General features: G+C 39.1%; 1 protein-coding gene across 3 annotated transcripts in view; it reads right to left on the reverse strand.

Moving 5' to 3' along the window:
- Positions 1-16,930, reverse strand: part of map3k14a (mitogen-activated protein kinase kinase kinase 14a) — a 43,055-nt gene extending 26,125 nt beyond the window's left edge. For 2 of the 3 annotated variants that reach the window (XM_034055788.3, XM_034055786.3), the window contains exon 1: positions 16,799-16,930. The gene's annotated coding sequence lies outside the window, so the exon portion shown is untranslated. Of the gene's footprint in view, positions 1-9,088; positions 9,242-16,798 lie in introns of those variants that run through there. The other variant, XM_034055787.3, reaches the window with a different exon arrangement.
- Positions 16,931-23,228: the final 6,298 nt, after the last annotated feature.

A 23,228-nucleotide genomic window follows, 5' to 3' on the forward strand; every position in this document is an offset into this window, starting at 1 on the left:
TTTGTTTTATGCTATTGTTATTTATGTTTTATAATTTTATATGTGTATACAGCTTTCTACACCTGTTTACACAGAAGTTTATTGCGTAATGTTTATGTATATGTGCTCTTTTTGAAAAAAATAAGAAAAAAGTTTAATTTTTAATGTAAATACAGTGTTTCTGCTCTGAAAATGTTATGTATGATGTTCATAAATAAAAATATTAAGTTGTATCTGATTGCTTGTTTTTCATTTTCATATCGAAGCCGTTTTAAAATGGAGCCGCACATTTTGCGGGTGCGGCGGTAGTATGTAGTCCGAAATCTCAGCAGTTCTAGTGTTAAACCTGTTTTACTATGAATAAAATTACTTTTAAACAGCATGTGTAAAATAAACAGCGCGTGTGAAAATAAATTGGACCTGACGCGCCTGACAAGTGCTGAATAAATGGACCGCAAAGGGTTAAAGGGATACTATATGCCCTCTAAATATCAATTTTCTACCTGTTTCACACCCTTTTTGTTCGCTGTCATTTTCCGATGCTGTTTCTGCTTACATCATTATGTTAGCTATTGCTGAATTTCTAAAAGGCTGTCCCCTATTTCCAAAAACTTTAGGTGTCAACCAGCTAGAAGTTTTTAAAACCGCAGCCACAAAATGACAGATTAAAAATATAATAATAATAATGTATTGGAATGTAGGTTAACAATCAAATCCTGAAGCAACACAAGATGTTAAAATATGTTGACTGTAACGCCAAGGAAGAATTGTAACCCGCTGGGCCAAAAACATGTACTCTTCAAATTCCTAACTGCTTTCAGTATATGTGGAATAAGAAGGTTGTGTCTATGCTACAAGTATGTTTTTTATTATTATTATTATTATTATTATTATTATTATTATTATTATTATAAAAGCATCATATATTGGGAAATGTAGTTGAGTAGGGTAATCTGTAGTAGATTTACTACTAGTATTTTGAAAATGTATTCCACTAAACATTTTGATTGGATATTCTTTATATCATTAACACTAGAACCGACTTTTCCTAAATATATGAATTAAATATCCTGACGGTGTTTGATAGCCAGAATTGCAAAAATGATGAAGTTATAAACAGTTCTACCTAGAACCGCCACGTGGGTCAATGTGACCCATGCATTACAATACATGTCTTTTTTTTAATATAAGGTATGATATTCTATTTTTAATTTTTTTTTGTAAATGCAGTAAACAAGACACGTCTCCTCTTCCAAGCACACATTTTTTTTTAGTTTTTATTTTATTTTATTTCAAGTCTCTTTGTTTATAGACTGACTACGAGACAGAGATTGCTATGATTGTGGATTTGTCAAGATGCAAACTCAGTGAAAGCCTAGCTGCTCAATGTACCTGGAGACGACAGTCATTCGTTTTGTTCCAGAAATGCAACTGGGAATATATCAGAAGGAAATATTTAATCTTGAAAGCAGTCATTTTGATTGGAATACGGCAAGCTGCACTCTGATGCAAACAGCAAACTGAAATGACAGGTAGGATAACAACTTATGTGCTCAATATGAAACGTGTGTTATATATTATTTTTTATATTACTTTTAGAAAAAAAAAAAACCTTTTGGTTTTACAGGTTTGTATATACCAGTTTACACGTGTTTACACAATAGTGTTCAAAGGAACTGCGTCTGTGTTTACAACACAGCTCCTGGATGCAGACACAGTCAGCTGGCAGACGCGTACACTCCTCGATAGAGTACAATGCTGCCGTCATACTGGGAGTAGTGTTATATATTTTTTTATGTAGTATTAGAAACAATGATTTTGGTTTTATAATTTTGTGTGTACATGTACCCGTTTACACCTGTACACGGGTATATGTACGTACCCGTTTCTTTTGAAATGTGTATTTTATTTATTTGTAGTCGTGCTGTATATGCGCTCATTTTAAAAATAAAGCCTTTTATGTTTAATTTTCCATTTAAATACGGTGTTTCTGCGATGCAAATGTTAGATATGATGTTCATGAATAAGACTTTTCAGTTGTATCCGATAGTATGTCTTTCATTTTCATAACGAAGCAGTTTAGAAATGTATGGGTAAAATACATGACCTACGTGGTGGTTCTAGTGTTAACCAAAGTCTTAGACTAGGCATTTTGGAAATTGAATTCTGCAGTGCTATTTTCTCCTCGCAACTCCAGTTTTCTGTGTTTATTTTATTTTATTTTTTTGTTCTACAGTCAGCCAAGAACATTAATCTAGAACGAGAAAAGGCCATTCGGCCCACCTGTGCTCGCTCTGCTACTGTGGTCCGTTAGCACTCACGAAAGGAAAAAAAAACCCCTAACCAAGTTAGTAGAGGAAATTGAGTTAATTCATCATGTGACTTCACTCACAGGTCTCTACTGAAATTCATCAAGGAGACTGCACCAACGAAGAAAAAAAAAGCAACGTTTCAGCAAGACAGAGCTAAAACATTTGCTGATTATCTACATGAGGTTGGTGGATACTATTTTGCAAATGTTGCTGGCATTCGATTGATCATGTACGAGTGAATACCATTAAAGATCATATTGCCAGTCGTAAACATGTAGAGAACAAGAAATCAAAAAAGACGTCAACAAGAAATGGCAAAGCACTGCATTCTTCTGAAACACTTAGACCCGAGGTACTGCGCTCAAGCGGGGCTCTCCCCAAGTAAGCAAGCTAAATTAATTGCGTAGTTTATTTCTTTCAACTCTACCTGCATTTAATAAAGGTATAATTAGCAATGTTAAACCATGACCGTTTTGTAATTAAATTATATTATCTAACGATGAAGAAACAAGCTAAAAGCTATTTTTCTAGCTATACATTCCTTAAAGGAAATTGATCACTTTACTGTGTAAAGGACGCAGTCGCTACATTACACAGCGTTTGTTTCATAAAGACATTCTGTTTAGAGACACACCTCATTACATTTAGCAAATATCAAGGCAGAATTAGCAAAGAAACAATTGGGAGGATTTATTATGCGTTTATATTAAAAGGCGCGCTATTTAAATTACAATCTGGTGATACACAGCAGAGAACCTGTGTAGCAACGAGTCAGTCAACAGGGTTAGACTCCTACAGAAAATGTGAGTGGACTCTATAGAGTTACAAAATGTGGAGCAACAGTGCACATGTTCCTATGCGCAAGGGGTCTGGGACCTATCGGGCCTCCAGTGGGGTCCAGGGGCAAAGTCCCTAGGGATCTGTTCACATTTACAGTGCCAGTGCAATCAATTCTACACCTAAAAAGATGAAGATATTAATTGGGGAGCCTGTGTCCATGAAAAATCATACTTTTAATTGGATAGAAAAATGTTTATTTGCGTGTAAAGAATTATATTATGAGAAGACTTTAACTACGTTTTAGGCCAACAATAAATCAGTATAATAATTAGAATTAGTATGCTAAACTGTAAAATGCAGCCAGTCTCACTGTTGATACCCACATGAAACCATTTGGAAAACAATCTGATTAATCACATCTCCTAACTGGTCCCAAAGAAAATAGTTTAAACATTTAAAATAAAAAAAACAGTTATAGTTGGCGCCGCCTAATCGGGATACTGATAATCAGGATTTCTGCTTAAATGGGATACGGTCCTACCCAATGGCAATTATGTTGTTTAATTGGGACGTCACTTCATTTAATTGGGATACAGTATTTTCAAATGATGAACGGAGATCGCTTTTCAGAGCAAGAGACAGGTTCGCATAGCACAGTGCAGTGAGTACGTGATTACACTGTGACTTGTGTAAATTGCTTAAACCACGTTGAGCTCTTGAAGGAGCTGGAGTCTCCTGTGGTTTCTCAGGCTGCTGTGGCAAAGAAAGTTGGCGTAGCAACATCGTAGGTGCCTCGCCTTGTGATAAGATGTGATTTCATTCTTTTTCATTTCATATAGAAATAAAAAACAGCGATTCATTTTGTTCAGGAATAAAAAAAAAAAAAGCGGCGGTGACTGTACTACATACACTAAGGGCCTGGTTTTCAGAATGGGTATTTTAATAGAGAAAATAGAGGTCCCAATGCATTTTCATTGTGAGATTTTTTTTTACCACCTAATTATACATACATCTTTAATTTCAACACAGGGGGTTTAATTTGTCCTACTCGCAAAGTACTTCGATTTCTGCTTATGGCTGATTCAATTAAAACGGCAAGTGATTTTACAGTTCCTTAGCAGGCCAATTAGTCACATTTCAATAGTCTGGACTCCCAGTTAACTGGAAAACAATGAGACAGCGCACATGACGTCACAACAATGGGAAAAAAGAAAGGAAAAATACGTTCTTAGCCACCAAAGTTGAGCTTTTGGTCGATGATATTTTAGCACATAAAACTGTTCTTTTCAGCAAAAGGTCTGGAGCCGCTGCTAAATTTAAAATACGGAAGGATATAACCAAAAAATAAACGCCACCTCTTCCATAAAAAGTCCAAAAAAAGATTCTGGGACCTAAAGCACAGAAAAGCCCTAGTCTCTGTAAGTTGCTTTGGATAAAAGCACCTGCTAAAATCTAAATACTACTACTACTAATAATAATACAGCGTGCCTACAGAAAAGGAAAACCCTTCATTTATTTCAATATCGCAATGTATTCTCTGATGCAATATTCATATTGATATTCTTTACATGCAATATCTGAATCAGAGGTTGCTTTTCTGTTCAGGCGTTCCTGAAACGCACATGCCCAAAATTTTGCGTCCCATCCATCAAATACACATTTTAAAACAAATGCTAAGAAACTCCAGGGATGTGCACTTTGGTGCATTTCTATGAATGTTTAAACTCTATGGCATGTTGTTTTGTCCAGCAGCTTTCACACACAGTACATCTTGCCGTCTCGATAAACAAGCCATGGATACTTCATCTCCCATTCAAAATGATAAGAACGTGCATTTCGTTAGCGTTTTTGTGCATCACTACTACTTGCAGCTGATTCTGTCACTGTAACTCGTAGTCAGAAGTAGATGGATAGAAGATAGATGCAGATGAGCAATCTTCTTCATGGGAATCCCCTGAAGATGCTGACTGCTTAACTAAAAAACTTCCGATTGACAACTGACTTGCTGTCAGTGTACACTCTGCACCAAGTATTCATTTGTATGCTTAAAAAAATCTGTAAGGGCATACATGTTAAACTAGTGCATAAAATAACAAAAGCACAACGTTAAAATACAGTGCATGAGGGATTCTATCGTATTAATTTCCAATGTTCGTTGCGCTGCTAGGAACTGTAACCGAACTATTCTAATAGCATTAGTGTGTGTACGCATTCAGCCCGACTAAACATGAAACGGTACTTGAGTGTGGACGCTTTGAGCTGGATTAATTAAAACGTTTTTGAGTAGGATTCACGGGATCGGTTATGTAGTGTAGACAGGGCCTAAAAGTAAATTCCTTAATATTGCTGGCCAAACCAAATATGAGGCTTACTGCTACCACCTACAGCTGGAGTGTATCTTAATCATGCTGTTACATTGCAGAACAGGTTTTTTTTTAAACAAGCAAGTATTTTACAGTCATTCCTGCAGTGTCATCTATCTGGTGTCGCAAAGGTGTTTTGCAACCTGTTTTTCACTTTGCCCTTTTTGAAAATCAGGCTGGTATAATGTTTAAAACATTTTTAGGATTAGATCATGATTATTTAAAACATATATCATCCACAACTAACAAGGCCTTAACGTCACGTATTCACTGTAATGAAGAACATCCTTCCTTTCGATCATTGGTATATTTATTATTATTATTAGTCGTAGTAGTCGTAGTCATAGTAGCAGTAGTCGTAGTAATAATAATAATAATAATAATCATAATAATAATAATAATAATAATAACGGTCATCATAATCTCTATGTTAGATAGTGTCTTTCATTATAAGGATCCTAAAGCTCTTAAGAAAAATTCATAAAACAAAAGACCACACAACTACAGGACGCAAATAAAAACTAAAACTTAAAACAATCTAACATGGCCTCTCACTTGTGCTCTTTTTACATACAATATAGTATCCCAAGGGCTTTTACAATAAAGACCATACAGACATCATCAAAGATCACAGGAATAAGAAACAAGCAAACAGAATGCATATCATTTAAAAAAGAAAAAAAAACACAAAGAAAATCGGACAAAATAGCAGGTCACAAATTAAAAATAATACAACAAAATATATGCAATAAAATAAAAAACACTGATAAACTTTCACAATTACTTTCAGCAAATTGAAAGATCTTGCAAGGAATGCAGGATCGATGAAGGAGGCAGTGCCTGTTCTGGAGCAAAAGCTGTTTTTCATCGAGTCTGTTGCCAGTTTTGGAAGAAAAAAAACCAAGGTAAGCGTTACACTAGTTTTCACTTAGTTTACTTTAGAAATGTCAACTGAATAAACAGTGCTGTTACATTAACGGGCTGGTACTACAGAGGGTTAAAAGTACAGCACACCCCACTTATTACAAGGTGTAAAACACCAGATATTCTGTATTATTGTAAAGTGTAGCAGACCCTGATATTCTGTATTATTGTAAAGTGTAGCAGACCCTGATATTCTGTATTATTGTAAAGTGTAGCAGATCCTGATATTCTGTATTATTGTAAAGTGTAGCAGACCCTGATATTCTGTATTATTGTAAAGTGTAGCAGACCCTGATATTCTGTATTATTGTAAAGTGTAGCAGACCCTGATATTCTGTATTATTGTAAAGTGTAGCAGACCCTGATATTCTGTATTATTGTAATGTATAGGAGACCCTGATATTCTGTATTATTGTAAAGTGTAGCAGACCCTGATATTCTGTATTATTGTAAAGTGTAGCAGACCCTGATATTCTGTATTATTGTAAAGTGTAGCAGATCCTGATATTCTGTATTATTGTAAAGTGTAGCAGACCCTGATATTCTGTATTATTGTAAAGTGTAGCAGACCCTGATATTCTGTATTATTGTAAAGTGTAGCAGACCCTGATATTCTGTATTATTGTAATGTATAGGAGACCCTGATATTCTGTATTATTGTAAAGTGTAGCAGACCCTGATATTCTGTATTATTGTAATGTATAGGAGACCCTGAAATTGATACGACCCTCTGAAAATTCTTTGTATAAGATGTGTAACAGATGGAAATGACATCATATTAAGATAAGCCACAGTACACTCCTGAAATATAACTATTGGTTGGATTCTCAAAGCTACTCCCAACTGTTATTGGCATTTTCTTTTGTCTGAATCTAGCCCTATATATCATAAAACTAGCACAGGGTGCTGTAAGATACAAGCTGTTTTTCAATCACTCGTGTGTCGAACCTCTGACCTCTGTGGGATGCATATCAGCTTGCACCCTATACCATATTCTATATGCATTGCTCAGAAAAATAGCATTCAATGAAGGAAAAAGCTGACATACCCAAGAACCATAACTAAATATGTCTACAATTCAAGCTCACAGTGGATAGAAATCCTGGCTAACCAGTTAAAAATACCTTCAAATAACAACACTGAAGGTGCAGCCATCTTAGGTGTCCTCCAGGAAGCAGAAGCTGAAGTTTAGAGGGACCTGCTACTTTCCACCATACAGGCCAATTTCATTCGAGAAAATAAATGTGGTCCCGCTTTATTTTACTAGTATTTTTTCAGCTACCATACTAACATGTTTACAAATGTTTGTTAATGGTTAAGTAATATATATATATATACTTGCCTAACTAAATATTCATTAACACATTTGTTTTTAAACTAGTTTTTGACAGTTTTGACTAAAAAGGGACTTGTAAAACAAGATGTTAAATAAACATATAGTACATCATGTCACAATGTCATTTTTCTCTGCGTTTCAAACCTGTAATTCTTAACGTAACAAAACTAGGAAGAAACAGCTTAAGTAGGTAAGAATATGTTTGCAGAAACTGGTACATAAATGACCTTTGCTAGGTACAGATGTAGCTATTCATTTCTCAGCTCACACATTCTGGTCTAAATCTTATTGAAAGTGAAAATAAGTTTATCAAGAAATATGCTGGATAAAGGACAACATCTCAATTCAGTATTCATTTAGTTATCCGAGTGCATATATGTTTATTTCTGTAATACATAAAGTAAAGGTACACATGCAATTTGTATACATGCCAACATACATGCAGGAAGAGAGACAGCCAACAGACAGAAAGGTGTGTCGAGTACAACAACAAGGCAGACCTGATGGACAGACAGATAGACAGAAAGAAAATAGGTTGATTGCTGGACATACAGATTGACAACTAGGCTGTGCAAGCTGGGCAGGTAAACTAACTTGGTAACTTCTTGAAGTAAACACAGTCCAACCTTTCATAGTTTCACTGCATCCTTTACAAATTTTAAACCCCGGTTTGGGAAGGTTCTGCAAAGACAACCGTCAATGCAGCGTCAGAAGCTCGGAATTGTATTTCTCTGACCGCACCCCTGCACACTGTACACCCGGGTCTGTGACTGACCGCACCCCTGCAGAGTGTACACCGGGGTCTGTGACTGACCGCACCCCTGCAGTGTACACCGGGGTCTGTGACTGACCGCACCCCTGCAGTGTACACCGGGGTCTGTGACTGACCGCACCCCTGCAGTGTACACCCGGGTCTGTGACTGACCGCACCCCTGCAGTGTACACCCGGGTCTGTGACTGACTACACCGCTGCACAGTGTACACCCGGGTCTGTGACTGACCGCACCGCTGCACAGTGTACACCCGGGTCTGTGACTGACCTTCGTATTTCTCTGACCCCTGCACAGTGTACACCGGGGTCTGTGACTGACCACACCCCTGCACAGTGTACACCGGGGTCTGTGACTGATCTTCGTATTTCTCGGACCACACCCCTGCAAAGTGTACACCCGGGTCTGTGACTGACCTTCATATGTCTCTATTTATACCTGCTCCTCCAGCCAATACCTCACAAAAGGAGAATTTTGTTCAGCTTTCGCGATGGCGCACTATTATTTTTTCTTGCTTGTACTTCCTGCTGCACTGCTTAGCAACAACAAAAAAACACCAACAGGAAAAGAACAGAACACTTTGTCGAGAACAAATTTGAATTAAACAAAATAAAACAAACATACCAAGAAATACTTAAAAGAGATCCCCCACGCTGGTTTTTAACAAGTTTTAAAAATCGAAAAACAAAAAAATATTTGCTGCAGGATAATCCTCTCTTCTCTCTCTTCACTCACTTCCTCTCTCTCTCTCTCTCTCTCTCTCTCTCTCTCTCTCTCTCTCTCTCTCTCTCTCTCTCTCTCTCTCTCTCTCTCTCCTCTGCCTCTTTCTCACTCCCTCCCACGCAGAGGGTTCTGGGCATTTAGCCAAAACCAACAAACACACTGAAAACGCAGCTCTCTGATTGGACAACAGTGTTTGTGATTTGCGGGAAAGCTTAATCGTTTCCCGACTCTAGCAGGTCGCTGCAGGCTTTCTGTCAAAGTCTTAAACTGCTCTGACCACAAGCAATTACAGATGATCTGAGCAATGAAATATCAGATTAGGAACTCCTTTACTAAAAGGATTGGTTCCAAGACCGCCAATGAACAAACAGATTTCACTGACTGCTTACTTTATCCGGAAGAATACTTATTTTATGTGATCCTTTAGTAATATCGTCCCATCAAGTCACACCAGTTGTCCCCACTACAGAGATCTAATTTAATACCATTTTTTTTTTTTTTATGTACCTGGTGTTTTAGATGCTACTGTGCTGGTATGCTATTCCGTGCAGTTAAAATTCTTCCACTCAGCTTCTCTTTATGCATGCACGTCCTACTCTCTGTGTTAAGTTTGTACTGACAGGTTATCTATATCATTTAGGATTCAATAAACCTCAATTAAAGAGATTTAGTTCTTGCCCTTCTGCATACCAAAAGGACATGTAGCCCTGGACAGAGTCCAAAGACGAGCACCAGGCCTTAGAGGACTGAGCTACAAAGAATGGCTGAATGAACTGAATCTATTTAGCCTGGAACAAAGAAGAATAAGGGAGGACTAAAAAGGAGTTGACATAGTTAACGGCAGTTAGAAATGAAGTTGAAATAGACAGAGCGGTGAGGGTATGGAATGAGTTACCTAGTCATGCTGTTGAGGCAGAATCACTTGGATTATTTAAGATCCAATTTGACAACATTTTGAGATCAGTCAGCTACTTGGATCCGGACAAGCTTAGATGGACTGATATTCTAAGATTGTCTGCATCATTTCGGCTTAGGCTGTGCTTGTATGTGGGCGTGTATGTGTGTGAGCAAGTTACTAGCTACGTCACAGCCTGCTTGGCTGTTGAAGTTGCTGCTTGGTATGTGAGGAGATAGGCGTTGTCATATTTCAATGGCCCTGCTAGCCACATGAATGCAGTGAAAGCTTTTGAATTGTGTTTTGTGCTTAGACACTTTCTGATTTCTGTTTAATATCTGTGTACTTAATAAAATACTGCTATTGATTGTACATTCCTTGTCTCTAGCGTGGGTATGTGTGTTCATAGTAAATCCTCGATCTTTGTAACACTTAAATTTAATATTTTTAATAAGAGAACTAATCAACGCAGATAAACTCTAAATCATCAATTATTGAATTGTTCCTACATGTCTTTAAAAATATATATACAAAATGTTATGTAATATAGATTTTAAATTATTCTTTGCGAGGCCAATTATTTTATCTCATCCTTGACCTTTATTATATTAAAGGGAAATAAATCTAACATTATTTACAACAAAATGACCCTTTACCTACTTTAATAAAGACAAGTGCTGAAAGCATTCTTACTCCAGTACTGCGCCTGCCTTTGTAATCTTCCTGGTCTGTGACGTCACCCACCGAGCCATCCTGCTACATACGTTTCAACTTCTCATTTCATAGGATTGCAGTACAGTGTTTGGCATTTCTGATGACGTCACCCAAAATTGGTCTGGGAGAAATCTGGATGTGACGCGAAGCAATGCCCTAGTGTGCGAGGGTACACAGAAATCCATTTTATCAAAAAGTTGTTATTGTAAAAGCGCTTTGGGATACTATATTGTATGTAAAAAGGGCACAAGTGACAGGCTATGTCAGAAACGTACTCCTACCAATCCGTCATTTTTCGCACTGTGGATCCACAGCGAGGCCACCAGACCTATAGTGCCGGAGGACAACACAGATCTGGCGGCTCCACTGCAGAACCACAGGCGATGCTTTATCGGGACGCCTCGGGAGAAGTAAATATATCCCGAATAAGCGGCTGTCCCAATTAAACGAGAGGCAGTTAAGACGACCAGTCACACTTTCTTGTTTATAAATGAAAAGAAAAAGAATGAAATGACATCACATTATGATTTAAGGGCTATTCACACTATAGTATTTATTCGCTGCGTTTTCTAGGTTAAAAAATCAATCCCATGGAATTGCATACTACCTTTCATACTTGAGCGTAATTGCTGCAAAAAAAAATCGAAACAGGTTTGATTATTGGATTTTTTAAAATCATCTCGTCTCACGACACAGGGCAAGATCTGTAACGGCAGTGTGTCACACAACACTGCCCTTTACACTGAAATAATATAAGCAGTGAGGAAGTGGACAAACAACTGGAACATTTTGACGCCAAAATAAACAGACAGACAAAACGACTAACACTAAACAAACGGTGCACGGACAGACAAACACGGTGAGTGAAAACACTATTTTTACGTTACGTTCTTTTACTTTATTTCTCCTCCTCTCTCTCCCGTTCTCCACTCACCGAACACCCAACCCTGACTGAATGAAATGTGCGTCTATATATACTATTGTGCTGGGATTCAATTACTAATTAATTATTCACTTGAATCCCAGCACGTGAATTAATTCTGTGCAACCCCGTGCTCACATATTACATTTAACCAGCACGTGAAGTGATTTGTGCTCTCCTCGTGCCTAAATACAAATCTACACTTTTAAATACACGTGAAACACAGACCCGTTTATATCCCGTGTACCAATGACTATACACCAACATTAACACACGCAACACGCAACACACAAATGCACACAGGGGCGGGGCGCATTGCCACAGTTATGTTTAAGCAAGGGGTAGAAGTTTAAATAATTAGAAACTTTAAATATCACTGATTGTTAACAACTGAAAGCTTTGCCCCTGGACCCCACTGGAGGCCTGATGGGTCCCCGACCCCTTGCGCATAGGAACATGTGCAGCGTTGCTCCACATTGCGTAACCCTATAGAGTCCACTCAGTATTTTCTGTAGGAGTCTAACCCTGATCAGATCCCACTGGAATCAGTCTGTCCGATCTGAGGGTTAGTCTGGACCATCAGATCCCACTGGAGTCAGTCTCAGACAAGCATAAATACAGCTTTCGTTGCAGGTTTAGGAGAAAGAAAGTCAGGTGAAAAATATTTTCACTTGTAAATGATGTTGTTTCTGTGTAACTGGCTCTGAGCCTGAGGGACAATATTTTCTGACTGATTCCAGAGAATTAGAGTCAAATAAAGTCAGTTTGTGAACACTAGATCTAACTGAAAGTAAAATGGGCAAAACTTAGACTGCAAACAAGCCAAAGGGAAGGGAAGCTAAACAAAAACATAAAAAATATTTTTGTACCTATATTTCCTTTAAGCAAAAGAGAATATAAATAGTTGAAAAACAGCTTTTACATTACAAATCATATACTGTACTCAAAATCCACTTGTTTTGAAAACCTGTTCTTACTGCAGCTATACCTTATTTTATGTGATGGTAACGCAGACGCTTGTATACAAAGACAGACAGCTGCCACCCTATACCCCAGATCAGCTATTCTCATTACTTGTGATAAAGAACGCCTGAGCTGTTTCTTTAGATACACTGTTTCTTCAAATATATCATAGGTATAGAAATAGGGACATTATTACAATTTAGAATATTGTGTGACGCCAGTTCTTAACTGGTTAATAACATTTCAATTATATTGTTAAATGCCACGCAATCCTCCACCCCTCCCGAAACTACATAGATCCTCTTTTCAAAACAGTTCCACTTCCTCTTTTTACTTCTTCTATTTAGGCCACTCCCCTGTCCTCAGGAAACCTTACTCTCGGTGTGGGGGTGGGGGTGGGGTTGTATGTGTGTCAGCCCAGTCTAGGCCCGTCAGCTACAGGCCCATCTAAATGCAGTCTGGAAGGACCAACTCCTTTTCCAGATACAGTCTGATGCTCAAAATACTGTACAGAGATGCATTAACACTCAGTGCTGAGAAACTGGCAGGCAGTGTGGTCTGAACTCAGAAAGTTGGAGGCTGTGTGCTTTCATGATAAGAAACAAGGGCTGGGCGGCACCGTATAAAAGAAAGATACAACAGTACAGTACTAATACTGCTGTATTTTGAAATGTGCACACTGTAACCTGGCTTTGTGGTTAGAGCTGAGTGGAATGGAGGCAGTGTGTCAGGGTGGTAAGATCTCAAGAATAGGTGATAAGCAGTGTGGCCTAGTGGTTAGAGTTTAGGGACTGGGAGGTAAGCAGTATGGCCTAGTGGTTAAAGATAACCACTAGGAGGTCACTACAGGAAGACACTGGATTCATGTCTAATACATTTTCTTTATCTGAAATTAATGTTATCAAGTAATGCGCTGATATTATTCTCAAAACCACTTTGAGGCCATCATTAGGTGCGATAGAAATGCTAATTGTTGGAATCTGGGGTGCAATAAGAGTCTTAACAGTCTTCAATCTTAATACAAAAATGATTTTTAAAAAAATACTAACTTACCGGTACTTGATTTGCACAACAGAAACTGACATCTCTATGAAAAATGGGTGTTAGTCAGAAACTCAAAAACAAAGCAATCAACAGATGAGTCAGAGATGCATCAGGAAAGCTGCTTTAAAATGTCACAGAGTTCCCTCTTGAAGACACAGCTGCCTTTTCAAGCAAACTTCTAAAGAAAGCAGAACTGCTGTGACTAAGGACCGCTTTTGTGCTCTTTTGTGTTTTTCTGTTCGTTTCTGCAGAAGAGGTGGAAAGTTTAGAACTGAATTTGTGTCATTACACAGTGCTGGCGTTCGCTTATATAATGTTGCTGATTTAGCCTATGTTACACACAGTATGTCCAACATGCAACTAGAACTGAAGAGCAGCTCCTGAACTGCCCCTAACATAGACTACATAAAAAATACAAAAACACAAACATAAAAAACACATTATTTCAGTAATACAAACATAAAAACAGCAAGAGAACAGTATGAAACATGAAGAGATTCTATTTGAAGCTACTTACTTACTTTGAGTGGCTAAACTTTGTATCAGTAAACTAAAGCATACATATTTAACCCTTTCAGTCCTGAATTAATTTTGTCGAGCTGAAGAATAAACTCCTTTATTGAGTATAAATGATATTTTTTTTTCTTTTTTTTACATAAATTGAAACATTACCTCAGACTGGGACCTAGGAGTCCCGTGAGGTTCCACCGTGATTTCCGATGGCATATGTTAACATACATCGCTAAGATAAGGCAGGACCTTGCCAGGACTCAAAGGATTAAACTTGACGCCCCCTGCAGAATTGTGTTCTAGATAAGATTTTTAACAGGTACTAGGTAAGACATCTTTAAGCCTTGGTTTATCCACCTATATGATGCTGGGATTGGAGGGTTTGGGTTCTCATACACAGGCAAGCAATGACTCACACACCTACTCACATACATAGCATTCAAGCTGCCTGAGCACACACTTCAACACTGCTATATTTTTAGAAAGCTGTGTGTTGCTCTGCTATCTCTGTAGCCGTGGTACCTCACATGGCTGGAATATTGTGACAGCAATAGAATTACACTGGGCAGCAGCCACTACCCTTGAATACCTCTCTTAAAAGATGCAAAACCTCCAAGCGAATTGCTGCTGTACATCTGGACAACCTCAGCAACAGGTGTGTCCAAGCTACTGACTGACCCCTGGAGGTGAGACCCAGACTGGCTCGTCTCTGCCCAACCAGTAGGGGGCACTAAAGCTTAATGAAGTCAAATATCTCCAGTCCATTTTCCTCTCTAACCTACAGGGGGTGCACTAGACACAGTCAGAATTTGAGTGATTTGTTTTAAATAAAGTGTAAAATCACAGTAAATTCTTTGAAATAAAAATGGACTGTCTCCTATCCTTCCTGACAATGTTGGTCATAATGTAAACAAGGGAAGTGTGAACATCTGCGCTCAATTTCCTTTTTCGAGAGCTAGAATACATCCAACTATAACAACACTATTCAAAGAGTGTGTATACTATCAATACGGGCAGAGGTAAAACCACAGACGTCGATTCCGGGGCTCAAGCACCAATGGGAAAAAATAAGCGGGTACTCAGCACCCGCCCCACACCAGGTTTTGTTTATGCGATAAAGGTGACTAATGACCTGTCATGTTAAAAACCTTGCCCTGAAATCAAACATAAAAAATGGCTAAAATTAAAAGGTTCCGCCTAGTCTAAATACATTTCCCAGTCCATGACGGTACAGTTCCGTCAAACTGCAGTGTGGATGCTTCACAATCAGACTGTAGCTGTTAAAAAGTAAGGCGTTAAAGTCGAGCAAGTAATGGAGTTTTATGCGAATGACTTTGATGTGCAAAGATTAAAACTTCATGGAGACATGCTGTGGATAGAACTCAGCAGAAAAATACCCCAGTATTCCGTGTTCATGATGTCATCGCATTTGTAAAAAGGAAATGAATACTTGCAGAATATAACCTGAGTACTGCAAATGTGAAGTTGGCATTTGAAATAACTCATAAGAACATAAGAAAGTTTACAAACGAGAGGAGGCCATTCAGCCCATCTTGCTCGTTTGGTTGTTAGTAGCATTAGGCATAGCTGTGGAAGAAACCAAGGTGTCAGGCGGATTTATAATAATAATAATAATAATAATAATAATAATAATAATAATAATAAATACTATATAATTAATATTAGATGACTAGTAGAGTTTTAACAACATCCTCAGAGAAAGTTACAAGTAACTTCTATTAACTGATACTATTTTATACTATGTGTCCGAGTGCTATCCATCACTTTCCTGTTTAGAATGTATTAGGAAGGTTTAGAATGAGTGTGTTTGGTTTTAATGTATAGTCAATAATCCAATTTGATCTCAATGAATACTTCAATGACCCTCGCTCAGAAAGACAGACAGGACAGAACGTTAACGTAAAGGAAACGACGCAGAACCGCAGACCAGAAAGACATACATCTTACTTGTATTTAATGTATTTTTAAGTTATGATTAACCTTCATAAAAAGCCATATCTTTTCAGAAACACGTGCATATCATGGTGAGAACAAAAAAATGCACATCCTAAAAAAAAAAGATAAAAACAACACTACAGACTTGGTTTTCAATGTTATTTTTGAATGCACACTATTATTTATTTATGTATTTATTTATTGCATTTATATAGCGCTTTTTATAATAGTATCGCAAAGCACTGTACAGTACATAGCAGAAAAAAAGAACAAACCACATTACATTTGTATAGCACGTCACACATACAAATGCCATAATCAGACCATTTAAATAACCGTACATACATAGCCTAATACAAAAGCAGCAATTCTAAAGTTACATTAAAACCAACTGTGAAGTGCACCTAGTTTGCTCTGCTGTTATTTCATTTCAGAACTTTTCAAAATTTGAAGCAGCGCACCACGGCCCACTTCTACACTTAATCAAAGCCCTCCGCCATTTCAACAATACATCCACCGTCTTCCAGAAAAAATATTTACTTCACACACCAAAGCCTAATTTAAGTACACAACCCGTTTAAAAATGTGAATGAGATGTTTGACTCACCACAATTTATTTTGGATTCGCTGGTAGTATGAAGCTGGTTCGAAGGGGAATTCTCCCGTTTCGCGGACCAAATGTAGAAACTGTACACAAAATGTCTGTATGGTAGTGCATTCGAATCGGATTACATCATTTTCCTTCATTTAAACCATGTGATAGATAAGAAACCGAAACTAAACCAGACTACATTTTGGAAACGGGGTTCACAGACAACGGCTTACTGTAGTTGCACGGTTTACTTTAGTGCAAAGAGCGTTTAATGTTAACAAGGAGACAGCACCGGGTCCTACAGACAGTACTTCATTTAAAAGCATTTTTACTATTATTATTTGTTTAGTTAGCAGACGCCTTTCTCCAAGGCGATTTACAGAGACTAGAGAAGCATGACGTCGCCGAGACGCATTGCGTTTAGGAAAAAGCATTTATAGTCATTACATATAATTTGTTAAAAGATACTGGAAACTGTAGTACTGTACTTTTAGTTGCCACACTTAGAGAGAAATATGATAGAAATATCTAAATTCCGTTTCTATTGAATAAACATGAACATGAACAGTAGCGCAAACACACTTAATGTAGCATTCTAAATCTTACAGTGTTTAAATACAATGTTTAGTTTCTATAAAATACCTGTTGCGTTGCTGTGTTGTCATTATGTATAGTATGTCTGCTTGTGGCCCCTGAAACTTTTTCATGACCTCCAGTTTGAGAATCACCGATTAATTTCAATGTGGAGTATCCCATTCAAGGCTCTTGATGGATTCATAGACAAGTGCAGTCTAAATGCAAAGAAATTGATGTTAAACATGACACGTGTAATTATCATAAACATACTGAAGCTGTTGTCTCAGTTAGATTATTATTTTTTTAATTATAGCTCTTTAAGAATTCTCTAGCCATCAGTATGACTCTTGTTGCCAAAAAGTTTGGAAACATTTCTTATTCTATACTCTGTACATACTGCAGATATTTGTGATGGTCATGAACTTTATCATGATGGGGATAGCTCTAATTTTGAATGAACAGCTGTAGGGGGTGTATGTTACTGGCAGTGTGGGAAAAGTGTAAGTGAACTTGATGGTGACAATAGGAAGCACTGGCTTCATCTGAATCAACTCTTTCAACACTACAGTTTTATCAACCTGTACCCCACTAGGATAAGCCACACCTGGATTGCAACAACTACCTTCTGCTTGAGTGGTTATCCTGGGATTACCCCTAAAATATATGGGTGATGCAATCCAAGAGGATTCAGCAATACTATAAATTGCTCTTATAAAAACCAGGTGTGCCCTGGCAAGGGAACGTTACCACAGAACTGATAACAAATGATATAGTTTCAATATCTGAAAATGAAATACAAATATGAATTGTCTATAAATGGATTTGTTTACTGTCACACTGTTGAGGGGGGCTATGTATCCTATCCTGTGCACACAGATCTGCAGTGTTTAAAAGGTTACTGAAAATAAAGTCTGACCAATTAAACGAGTGGTTCCCAACCCTGGTCCTGAGGACCCCCTGTGTCTGCTGGTTTTGAGGAGATCCAGAAGCATTTAAACTAGAAAGGAAGGGGGGAGAAAACAAAAAAACAGAAGGGAGACCACATCAAAACAAGGGCAACAACTCAGGTAAGACAACTATAAAATGTATTTATCTTAATGCTAGAAGTCTCAGAAACAAAATGTTAGAACTTCAAGCTACTGCACTAACAAGTAACTACGATGTGATAGGTGTTACAGAAACTTGGTTGTCTGAGAGTGATGGAGATGAATATAATATTAGTGGGTACATACTGTATAGGAAAGACAGGCAGGACAGAAGAGGCAGAGGGGTAGCGCTATACATAAGAAATAGTCTTGAAGCCCAAGTGTTAAATCAGGACAAAGAAAACAATGCAGAATCAATATGGGTCAGAATAATGGACACATATTCAAAGGACATAATAATAGGAGCATGCTATAGACTGCCAAATTCAGATGCTGAGCAAAATAATCTGTTATACAATGACATTCGAAATGTGTGTAGAAAAGGAGAAGTCATACTAATGGGGGATTTCAACTTCCCCCATATAAAATGGGAGAAACAGTGGGGAGCACGACGGACGAAATTGAAATGGTGGAAATGACAAATGACTGCTTCCTAACGCAATTTGTCAAGGCACCGACTAGAGGGGAGGCATGCCTTGATTTAGTCTTTTCAAATAACGAAGACAGAATAACTAAAACAGAGGTCAGAGAGCCATTGGCAAACTCAGACCACAACATGGTCTCATTTGAAGTATTTTTTAAAACCCCAAAAGTAATGACTAAAGCTAAGGTTTACAATTTTAGAAAAGCAAACTATGAAGGTATGAAACAGAGACTAACAGAAGTAGATTGGAGTAAAATAGAGAAAACATCCACAGAAAAAGGATGGCTGTTTTTAAAAATGTAGTACTAGATGCGCAAAACAATTACATCCCAAAAGTAGACAAATCTAAATCTAAAACAACATGGCCAAAATGGTTTAATAGATCAATTAAAAAAAAATATTCAGCGAAAAAAGGCACTTTACAGAGCGTTTAAAAGGGACCAAAAACAAAGTACACAGAAAGAGTAATTGGAACTGCAAACACAAGTCAAAAAGGAAGTTAGAAAGGCCAAGAGAGAGATAGAAATCAATATTGCTAAGGGGGCTAAAACCAATTCCAAAATGTTTTTCCAATATTATAACAGCAAGAGAACATTCAAAGAGGAGTAAATGTCTAAGAGACACAAATGGCAAAATCATAGACGAAGAAAAAAAATAGCAAATATATTAAATGATTACTTTTCACAGGTTTTTACAAAGGAGGACACGGACAACATGCCCCACATGTTGACCTGTTCCTATCCAATTTTAAATAACTTTAGCATAACAGAGGCAGAAGTGTTAAAGGGACTAGGAGCTCTTAAAATAAACAAATCCCCTGGGCCAGATGAGATCCTCCCAATAGTACTCAAAGAAATGAAAGAAGTTATTTACAAACCGCTAACCAAGATCATGTAACAGTCTCTTGACATAGGGGTTGTACCGACAGACTGGAAAATTGCAAAGTTAATACCGATCCACAAAAAGGGAGACAAAACCGAACCAGGTAACTACAGACCAGTAAGCCTGACTTCTATTATATGTAAACTTATGGAAACTATAATAAGATCCAAAATGGAAAATTACCTATATGGTAACAATATCCTGGGAGACAGTCAGCATGGTTTTAGGAAAGGGAGATCATGTCTAACTAAACTGCTTGACTTTTTTGAGGATGTAACATTGAAAATGGATAATTGCAAATGGTTTATTTAGATTTCCAGAAAGCTTTTGACAAAGTCCTGCATAAAAGATTAATTCTCAAACTGAACAGAGTAGGGATTCAAGGAAATGCATGCACATGGATTAGGGAGTGGTTAACATGTAGAAAACAGAAAGTACTGATTAGAGGAGAAAGCTCAAAATGGAGCGAGGTAACCAGTGGTGTACCTCAGGGATCAGTATTAGGTCCTCTGCTATTCCTAATCTACATTAATGATTTAGATTCTGGTATAGTAAGCAAACTTGTTACATTTGCAGACGACACAAAAATAGGAGGAGTGGCAAACACTGTTGCAGCAGCAAAGGTCATTCAAAATGATCTAGACAGCATTCAGAACTGGGCAGACACATGGCAAATGACATTTAAGAGAGAAAAGTGTAAAATATTGCATGCAGGCAATAAAAATGTGCATTATAAATATCATATGGGAGATACTGAAATTGAAGAAGGGAACTATGAAAAAGACCTAGGAGTTTATGTTGACTCAGAAATGTCTTCATCTAGACAATGTGGGGAAGCTATAATAAAGGCTAACAAGATGCTTGGATATATTGTGAGAAGTGTTGAATTTAAATCAATGGAAGTAATGTTAAAACTTTACAATGCATTTAAAAGGCATGTCGTATGCAGACAGGCTAAAATAATTGAATCTATTCAGTCTTGAACAAAGAAGACTACACGGCAATCTGATTCAAACATTCAAAATCCTAAAAGGTACAGACAGTGTCGACCCAGGGGACTTCTTTGACCTGAAAAAAGAAACAAGGACCAGGGGTCACAAATGGAGATCAGATAAAGGGGCATTCAGAACAGAAAATAGGAGGCACTTCTTTAGACAGAGAATTGTGAAGGTCTGGAACCAACTCCCCAGTAATGTTGTTGAAGCTGACACCCTGGGATCCTTCAAGAAGCTGCTTGATGAGATTCTGGGATCAATAAGCTACTAACAACCAAACGAGCAAGATGGGCTGAATGGCCTCCTCACGTTTGTAAACTTTCTTATGTTCTTCTTATGTTCTTATGTTCTTAATTCTTGGAGTGAAAATACCTTCTCACTCAATGCAATCTGTTGAGGTTAAAAAGTAAGCCTAAAATCTGATTGTAAGTTACAGGAGGCAACCATGAAAAACAAAAATGCTTCTGTTTACTTTAAAAAGTAATATACTAAAAGTATGATTCGGTCAAAATAGTACAGCCCCGAGCCAGATTCAGTTATGTTGCAGGGCTGGGGTTTCACGGCTTGGTTCCGGCTCGGCTCGGGTATTTGCTAGTGTAAATACACCTGTACCGTGAGGGTGTGGAGCCCTCACGGTACGGGTGTGCTAGTGTAAACGGGGTAAGAGGGTGCCTTTCGTCTGGCTGAGGAGATCCATGCGCAGCGGGAGCTCCCAGGGCTGGTCCTGCAGCAGCTGGCAGAGGTTCGAAAACCAAGTTCTCCTGGGCCGTTTGGGGCCACCAGGAGAACAGTCTCTTCCTCTCTCCTGACCTTCTCGAGGAAGGCAGGGAGCAGCGGTATAGGCAGGAAAGTGTATAAAGGCGCTTTGGGCCATTCATGCGCTAGGGCATCGACGCCAAGTGGACCTCCGCAGCTGCGGAGGGAGAACCACAGGGGGCAATGGGTCGTCTCTGCTGTGGCAAAGAGGTCGACCTGGGCTTCCCTGAAGCGTTACCAAATGCACTGCACCACCTGAGGGTGCAGTCACCGTTCTGATGGGTGAGGACCCTCCCTGGAGAGGAGGTCCGCCGCCCAGTTCACCACTCCCGGGAGATGTACAGACCGGAGGGACAGTAGCAGTAGGTGCCTCTGTTCCCAGATCAGTAGGCGAAAGGCTATGCGGTGTAACCCCGGGGACCGAAGCCCTCCCTGATGGTTCACGTACGCAACACTGACATGTTGTCCGTGTGGACAAGGACATGTTTGTTGCAGAGCACAGGGAGAAAATGTTGCGGCGCGAGGTGGACTGCTGTCAGCTCTAGCACATTTATGTGCAGGGACGTCCAGCGGCCCGACCAGGATCCACAGACTCCTCTGACTGCCCAGACCGCCCCCCAACCAGAGTTGGATGCATCTGTCGTCACCACTTGATGGTTGTAAATAACTCCCATCCTTACGCCTTCGCTCAGGTGAGGAGCTTGCCTCCACCAGCGTAGCGCTGTCCAGCACAGACGAGACACTGTCAGCTGACTGTGTCTTTCGCACTTGTGGTGTAGCCGAAAGGCATTGAAGCGGACGCATGTGAAGTAACCCCAGTTGGATGGCTGAGGACGCTGCGACCATCAGACCCAGTAGTTTCTGGCATAACACTAATTGCACTGTGGACCCTGGATGAAAAAGGGCCAGGCAGTTGCGAATAGCAGCTACCCTGTCATCCGACAGGTAGGCTCGCATTGCAAGGGAATCCAGACGGAGACCCAAATAAACCATACTCTGCACCAGTGTTAATTGCATTGTTGAGGGTGAGACCCAACCTCGACAGATGGTCCGTCACAATCGTCGTGTGGGCCACTGCTCCTTCCTGGGACTGGGAACAAATCAGCCAGTCGTCCAAGTAATTCATCACCCTGATCCCTTGCAGCAGCAAGAGAGCTAGGATGGCATCCATGCACTTTGAAAACGTGCAGGGGGCTAAGGAGAGGCCGAATGGCAGCACGGAGAACTCGGAGACGCTCCCCTGAAAGGCGAAGCTGAGATATTTCCTGTGCACTGGACGGATAGGAACGTGAAAATATGCATCCTTCAGGTCCACCAGTCGCCCTGCCAGACAGACTGGAGGATGTGGCGATGTGTGACCATCTGGAACCTCCTCTCCCTCAAGAACCCGTTGAGGTGTCTCAGGTCTAGGATGGGGCGAAGGCTGCCGTCCTTCTTTGGCACCAAGAAATACCTCGAGTAGAACCCCTCTTTTTGAGAGGTGTGTTCTACGAGACGGATAGCTTGTTTTTGAAGTAGTGATTCTACCTCTTGTTTGAGGGCCAAGACCTGGAGAGGGTCGTTCACGGTTGTGACCGTGATCCCTCGAAAGGGAGGAGGTCCCGAGTGGAATTGCAGTGCGTAGCCAGAGTGTACGGTGGCGAGCACCCAGGAGTCTGAGGTGCAGT

This window comes from Acipenser ruthenus, chromosome 33 (assembly GCF_902713425.1).
Source record: "Acipenser ruthenus chromosome 33, fAciRut3.2 maternal haplotype, whole genome shotgun sequence".
In the NCBI taxonomy this organism is placed as follows: Eukaryota; Metazoa; Chordata; class Actinopteri; order Acipenseriformes; family Acipenseridae; genus Acipenser; species Acipenser ruthenus.